The following is an 8430-nucleotide window of genomic DNA, read 5'->3' on the forward strand; positions in this document are numbered from 1 at the left end:
TCTAATGATGCCTTCAGAAACATAGAAAGTATTCTTGGTGTCATCTTAATGTTGTATTTTGAAAAAAAGAAAAGGTTTAGGCTTCCTATTCTGACCCCAGAAGCTGAGTCGATGCAGTTGGTGTTTTATGGCATGCTGTTGGCATGGATAGCTGCCAGTGCCTGGTAATGCAACTTTTCCTTTCCTTCTCTCTGGGCACAGAAACACCACTGCTGGCAAAATGGTTTTCTCAGCCAAGGCCACCCAGACCCAGTCTGTATAGCAGTACTGTCCTACCAAAAGCAGTTTATAGGAGACAATAAAGAGATTCTAAACACTGTTTATGTGCTATTTCCACTCTAATATTGTTTTATGAAAAGTTGTACAAAAGCTCTTAAGATTGGAACTGCAGAATTTTTTTCTGTGCCCATCTGCACAAGCTGACTTTATAGCTATCTATTTCTTCCTTTTCATCTAATGTCCTGTAGAGATCTTAACTGTGATTGCAGAGAGAAACTGGAAGCTTATTATAAGTGGTAAGAGGATATTTCAAATAGATTAGGTTTTATTTTTATTATGATATGTGTGCCAGTATTACAATTAGGGTGACAATCTAATTTACCAAGCAGTATATTGAAGTACTTTGTTTAGTGTTCCATCCCATCATGGTACAGCTGCACCTTCATTCCCCCTTATTTTAACTATTTCATCTCATTTATTGAAAATTCATCTCTATTTTTGTTGAGAGATGACTTCTTGATCAAGAAATTTTGTGTTTGGTCAATTTTTTTTCCCTAGTAAGGTTTAGTGGAAAACCAGCCTGCTTTTTGATTTGGAATATTCAGTTTCTGTGGGGAAGGAATGGCTCTTTCGTAGGTATTTGTTGTGACAGGACATTATTCCTTGTCAGTATCTGTTACAGGTACCATTTCGTCAGTCTAAGAGTAATTTTATATGGATTCTGATAGTGATGGCTGCAGTGTCAAGAGCCAAAAGTTAAAATGGGTTGCAACTCTGAGGTTTTCCTAGGTTTTTTGTTATTTAAACAGATTATGGGATTTTGCAAATCACCTGCTGAAATGTGTAGTAGATTTTTCATGTCTCTTTTTAGTAAAATTACAATGTACAGTCAGATTAAAAATAAATTTAATTTTTAATAGACCTTATTCTTTTTAAGAATTTAAGAAGACCTTACTCTTTCTCTCTCATATCATACTTTAGGAGAAGGGAGGTGAGGGAGCAATGAGGAACAGCAATTTTTTTCCTCTTTTCCCAAAGTAGTACATTACAGAGCTGCCTTAATTTTTTGTTTAAGGACTATACAGAAAAATTCAGATCTTTCATGGCTGAATTGTAATTTACTGTTTTAGAAAGCCCAAAAGTAAGGTCAGTCTAATTATGTTTCTAAGCCAAATTTAATGCAGATCCTCACTTTGAAACATTTAAAAACGCTTTTCATGTCAAAATCATCAAATACAACCCACGTACAAGGTGAAATGTTTGTGAAAGGCAATCAAATTTACCCAAAGGATTTAACTTCGGTTCCTCTTAATGGAAGAAAGCATGCAAAGAGCCAAAGGCTTTAATCTATGTTTTTGTCTTCATGTTTTCCTGTTTTTGTGAGTGTACCCAGGGTAGTTAATGTTTTTGCAATTACACCTACCAGTTGGAGGTATACTTGACTGAAGCCACCCAAATCTTTTATAAGTAATTCTGATAATTATCCTGCACTTTGGAAATAAGGCCTGAACTATAATTATTTATGGGAGGGATATTTCAAGACATAGTGTTCGAACAAGGCAGATCCATAGCATAGATCAGTTGTCTACCCTGAGCACTGTCATTTAAGATAACTAGTGTAGGTCTGCCTGTTGATATGTATGAAGGAGGTAAGTGCTTAACAGAAGACAGACAAGGTATTTACACTTTTCCAAGCAATCCAGCCTTTGCTTCAGCAAGTCCTTCACTTAGGGGGAGTCCACTTCAGCAGTACAGCCAAAGTGTTAGGTCTCTTCCAGGAGTTTTGATGATGCCCAACTCCACAAAGGCTTCAAAAGAATTAGTTGATATGCCACACTATTAAAGCAATTTAAGTAAATCTAAGTTTTTGTGCCAATTATGTGAATGAAGTTGCAAATGGACTGCAAATTTAGAAGCCCTCTAAAATTCAGTGCTGGCCCAGCCATTAAATCAGTCTCTTTAATCTCTCTAATTGCTGCTTTTCAGTATTGAAGAATACACAAACCCTGCTGTGTTGTAAAAGCAGTAGAATATCTTCACTAGCCAATAACAGACAGTGAAAATATACTGCTCGGACTGCAAGTCTCCCGTACTAAATAACAATGTGGGAAAGTTTCATTTTACTGCTACTCATCAGTGCAGCTTTGCTGTGAGCAGTGCTTGGCTGCAGCTGAGCTGGAAATGGATCAGCTCTGCCCTCCGTGACTGCAAGGTCCTTTCTTAGGGTAAATATCCTGTCCATGAGGTGGAACTTAGGAGTAGCCAGATGAAGCTATCCTGCTGAGGGAATAGGAGGTTCAGTACCAGAATTCTTCCCAGATGCCATCAAGCTTCTCACAGAATGAGACTTTTACAGACTGATGGCTGGTTATTTCAACTCAGGAAGTAAAACTTAGAAAGCCTAGAGGATAACTTGAACATACTTAAACCTGGAATAGCAACCTCTTCTCACAGAAATACAACTCTAGTGGACACTAGTTCTTGCTAAACCAATATAACCAGCTCCTTGGCTGCAGTAAATCTGTATGGGTTCTCTAAAATGTATGAGGTTTTTTAGCAGCTAAGGAGTATCTATTCACTTAGTATTTAATTTACAGAAAACATATAAGGTTGCTACTTTCTACACACTTAATCTCACTTTCAGCTGCTATATGCATTCTCTCCACAGTCTGACTTCTGCAGTGGCAATGTGTGTATACATCAGGGTGACATCTCTGATCCTTTTGCCTTGGAAAGAAAAGAGTTTAAGACTCAGTGAGTTCAAACCTTATTTCTGATTATTTCTGCACTGAGTTTTTGGCTGAAGTTTTGAAGAGCTCTTCTACTTAAATTTTTTTTCAGGTTATTTACATTTTCCTACAATATTTTATTACCTATGGATGTTAGTTTTCTAGAACATGTTTAGAGCATGTCATCTTTATGATTTGTATAAGAATCCCCAAACAATATAATAGGGCTTGTGCTTCAAATAAATAATTCTGCAATAAACATTCATCCTCACTACTGGCAGAAGTAAAAAAGCCATTCAGTAAGAGAGGAGAATGCAAAGCTGGTGAATCCACTAGAGGAAGGATCTGCACTTCTGTGTCTGTCCCATACTAAACAGAATTTCAGTCATGGAATTTCCAAAGAGATTTACCCCATATGGTATGTCATTTATGTAAGTTGACTTTACATAATATTCTCTCTGGGAGTAAAAATTTCTGTTTAGTCTTGCTCTTTTATACTATTTCAACAAAGCCTTTGTTTTAGTCATATCTAGCTGGCCATAAGGAACACACTTTTTATTTGACTCATTTTCGATTTTGTTTGGGGAAAGCTAAAAGGTCCATATTTTCCAAGGATAGTTCCAGAGGTGCTGATTTCTTGGTGTGCATTTTATTATCATAATTGACATCTGTCACTTCTCTAGATTTTAGTATATACAAGGTTAAATTCATCAAAATATGCAGGAGGATGACAAATGGCATAGGATTGTACTTTATGTACAAATATTGCAGCCATGTTAGCTTTTTCCTGAATCATTAACTTGCATAGGATCACACCTACACATGTGCACATAAACAACACCATTTCACCTTCAAGATAATTCCTCTTCCCTAACTAATACAGCCGAAACCAATCTTCTATCTAATAAGAAATTTTGAGAAATTGGGGAGATTTAACGTTTTAATTCATGTAGAAGTCCAAATATGCCAGTCAAATTCCCTTTATTTTCTTCAGGCATGCATTTTCTGGTTTTTTTTTTTTTTTTGCTGTTGTCTTAGCAGGAATTTTGTCGATGTTATTTTTAGTTGTGTTATCTACTCATAAAAGAGAGCAAAGTCATTTAGTGCTATGTAGTAATATCTTGGCTTTTAAAAAACAAATTATGATGGTTACACTCAAATGGGGGGAGCAATGAGAGAGAGAGAGAAATCTTGCTGAAATGATTCTAAGGTGTTCAAAAGCATCTGTAGGCTAATGCTTTTAAATAAAGTTCTCAAATACAGTGGTATTGGAGTGTCTTGTGCAAAAGGCTGTTCTTCTGGTAACATCCTATTTCTGCATTTACTGAGAATACTTTGGAGCAACATACTATTGAAGTATGCTTGTGGAAAAATGCTATTCATGGTTTTCTGATGTGTGTATATAGTTTATGGTTGTTTCTGTGTAGGTGTAGAGGAGTCATGTGGATTTCCCACTTCCCCACAACCCTGTTGCTTTGGGCAATGAGTTGTAGTACAGATAATGTTTTGTTCTAGAAGTCTGAGGCACGCTTTCTTAAATATTTTAACATTAGCTTGTATTTCCTGTAAATTATTTCAAATGCCTGTCTCTGTTGAGTCCTTCAGGAATTATTTTGAAAAATGTATTTTGATTATGATTCCTTTTCTCTGTGACACTTTGGTTTAAACTAGTCATTGCATGAAGAATTTCACAAACTGTTTAAGGAAAATAGTATATATAAATTAATCTTTAAAAAAAATCACAGAATATTTTTTGTAAAGTGCTTTTTTATTATGCATTGTCAACAGTTAAATTATATGTTGCTGGTTCATACAGGATGGAATAGTGTTAAGTGAGCAAATGTTAATCCCTAAGCATAGGTTTTAAAGAAAAAACTACTAGATCTGCATAAGTTTGTACAGGTTTAAGTGTGACACTGGAGAGCTGCTTCAGCTAAAATGACTTTGAATTAATTGCTGAAACGACCACTAGCCTTCATTGCCCAGTGTCCCCAAACCCTGGTTCAGTTCTATTTAGGATGTTTAGTTTTATCATTGTTAAAATTTACACACTTTCTTCTCCCCTGTTACTCAGTATAACTTAGTAGCAGCTCTAGGAATATGACAAAACAGTGCTATTCACCAACCAGCTGTGGTTACTATTCAATAATGATCCATTTCAAGCTAAATATTACATTATACTGCAAAAACAGAAACAAAAAAGATTAACCCCCCAAAATCTCAACCAAACCCCAGATTTTCTAGCATGAGCTAACACAACCAGTGTACATAATATTTCATGGAGCAACAGCTCAGTTAGAGTACTAATACATTGGAAAAAACAATAAAAGTATTTTTCTTCCTTTGTGCACACTGAGTGCTTCACATTGAAGTTGTTACAAATAATAAATACTGAAATGGATTATGTTTCTCCAGGACAGTGTAATAAAATATTCTTTGCAATGTTCAGAAACATAGAAAAACAAGGGGTGTTTTATAATTACAGATGAAAAAAAATCTACATCTTCATTGTCTTAAATATAAACTAACTGAATAAAGTCTGGGTATTACAATCTCTGGATATTAAATTCTTCATGAAAGACTAAGATAAGTAGACTGAAGAAATACCTATTTATGACATACTTTGTAATGAGTGACAGACATAGCTGACCACTTGGATGTTTTATTAATTTTCATCATAAAATCTATTTTTTTAATTTTTTCATTTGCAGTGAGCCATTTGAACTTGACTTTCTTGCCTTGGAGTGATGAAACAGCCATATGTCTTGAGCTCAGTAAATCTAAGCTTGTATTTGTGTCAGTCTTTGCCAATTGGATTATTTCACTTTCTTGACAAGCGTTAATATAATTCAGTTCTGTATCATAATTTCCATGTTCTTTTGAATATGGACTGCAGGATTTTTTACTTACATCTGCAGAGTCTATTAGACCACAGTTTAAAACCAGGTTGTCTTTATTAAGAAGAGATTTCTTCAGAGTGTCAGATAAAATAGTATTTAGCTTTTTGTCTTTTTTGTCATATTCTGATTCTTCTCCAGTGCATAACAACTCAGTATCCACAGACAGTGTTGTATTAGTTGCCTTCTTCAAACTGAACGTGTTGCTCGTACGAGACTTCTGACATGTGGCATTGTTATTGAATTGAGCAAGACTCTTACAAGTAACAGCATCTTCATCTTTTGACTTCTGTTCATCCTGTGCAAGTACAGTATCACTAGAATAGCTCTCATGAGGTTCATATATCTCATATATTTCTTCATTTCCAGACTGACTGTCCAGCTTTGCAAAGGCATGTGGTGATTCAGTGCAAATAGCATGGCTTAATGCTGTCTTTGGGGTAGACAGAGCTGAGAGAGTTGTTTTCTGTGTACAAATATTTCGATGTGAGAAAGTGGCATAATTATTATTGTTGTTGTTCAAGTTGCATTCTTTGTGATTCTTTTGTACTGTTACATCATCAATGTTAGTGACTTGTACAACTTCTGAATTATCAGTTTCATTAATTTGTTTCTCTTGCTTCCTCCCAGTGCTATCCACAATTACATTATCACCCTTAATAATATCCTTTCCACTTTGCTCCCTCTTCTCTGATGCTTCTAGTTTATTCACCATATCTTGCACTGTTCCAGCTTCCTCATCCTTTCCATTATTGCCTGCTTCATTTTTCCTTACTTTACCGGTATTTGTACTCTGTTTTTCAGACAGAGTGGATGAGTGTTGATTTTGTTGTGAATTTGTGGTGTTTTTTTTATTTTGCTCCATCACAGTGGGATTTTTCTGAGATTCCTTTTTGTTGCCCAGAGATTTATTTGTATATAAACTGGAATCTTCTTGAGCAATACCTTCTGGGGGCCACTTTGACTTATTTACTTTAGCTGATTCTTCAATAGAGAATGTTTTCTTAGATGTTGCATCATCTGTTGAAGGAGGCCATGTCATTTTTAATTTACCTCTTTCTGTGGTTTTCAAATTATTATCCAAAATATCAGGATGAGCCCCATCAGTACCTGAGTACAAGCCTTTATCAACTTCTGTAATTGGTTTAGGATCAACAGGTATGCTATTAATGGGATTTGTTTCTTCAGCTTGAGTTTTGTTAATTGAACTAAGTTGATCCTTAGAATTCCATAATTCCTTATGCTGCTTGTGTCCAAAACCTTCATCATAATTTCCTTTTGATTTGAAAAGTTGCTTAAAATGGGGTTTACAATATATTTTTCCATGGAGAGATGCATAATTTCCCAAGCTGCCAAATGGAAGAAAATTTGTTTTATGCTTTTACATATAATAAATTACCATACACATCTCCCTTTCTATCCTTTCCTTCCCCCCCCCCCAAAAAAAAATATCTAAAATCTTTACGTGTGAATTTCCATACAATTTCAAAGTCAAAATGAAGGAGAAGAGTCATGCTTGGTGATTTAAGAAAGAACATAAACTTATTTGGTTGTTGCACAGAATAAGTTTCAAATAGAAATGTTCCACAGAACTTCTGGGCTTTTGGACCATTTTTCTTCATCTTGTTAAAGTCCAAATCCTCAGTTTTTCTACAAAGTAGCAGCGGAATTTAGTCTTTAGTCTTTGTGTTTGATTTATATTTGGATTCTTCTCCCAAATGAAGTAAAGGAAATGTATGTAAATAACCCAGAGTGTGTTAATATCAAAATTGTTGGTCTTTGCAGTCAGATAGGGGCATAAATTCTACATTTTATATGAAGGCTACAGACTGATTTGCTAATGCAAAGAACCATCATAATTCACTTTATGAATGAGGAAAATGAAAGAGAAAATTTGGTGTTTTGCAGATATCTTAAATTACACCTGAATTCCTGTGTGTACTGCCTCTGTTTCATGCTGTCCTGAAGATCAGCAACAGTCCATAGGAAGTAATATGGGGAAGAATTTGGAAGGTTCTGGGATGGACCAGTTCTATAAGAAATTCGGTAAGAAATTTCTATAAGAAATTTAGAGGACTCATTCCATGTCACAGTGCAGATGTTAGGAGCAGAGAAGAAAAGGAGAACTCGGGATATCACCCTGTCAACCCATCATCCTACAGGCTGAATAATCCTACAGTTGGAAATAATTTTACCATCTGTACTTATATTCAAAAGCAGGGTTGTGTGAGTGAACATGCAGATACTGCTTACCTTAACTGACTGCCACAGTGGTGACATCGGAAACACGATTTGTGAAAATTCTGCTTATCAGCAACGAGACATTCCACGGGGTAAACTCTCTGTTGGCAGAGTTTGCATGTTTCATATTCCTGAATCTGCAGTTTCTACAACCACATATTAAAAGGTTGCACATTAGTCTAAGCCACATGTTATGATTTGATTTGAACAGTATCAGTCCATATATTTTGTAAAAAGATTTTTTTATTTTCTGTTAACTGGTGTCTCAGTTGTTTATTGTAGGGCTTCCTTTTTGTTCAACTAACAGTAATACCTGTAAAGTCAAAAACTACTTACCTTTCCCT

Source organism: Zonotrichia leucophrys, chromosome 7, assembly GCF_028769735.1.
Source record: "Zonotrichia leucophrys gambelii isolate GWCS_2022_RI chromosome 7, RI_Zleu_2.0, whole genome shotgun sequence".
Lineage (NCBI taxonomy): Eukaryota > Metazoa > Chordata > Aves > Passeriformes > Passerellidae > Zonotrichia > Zonotrichia leucophrys.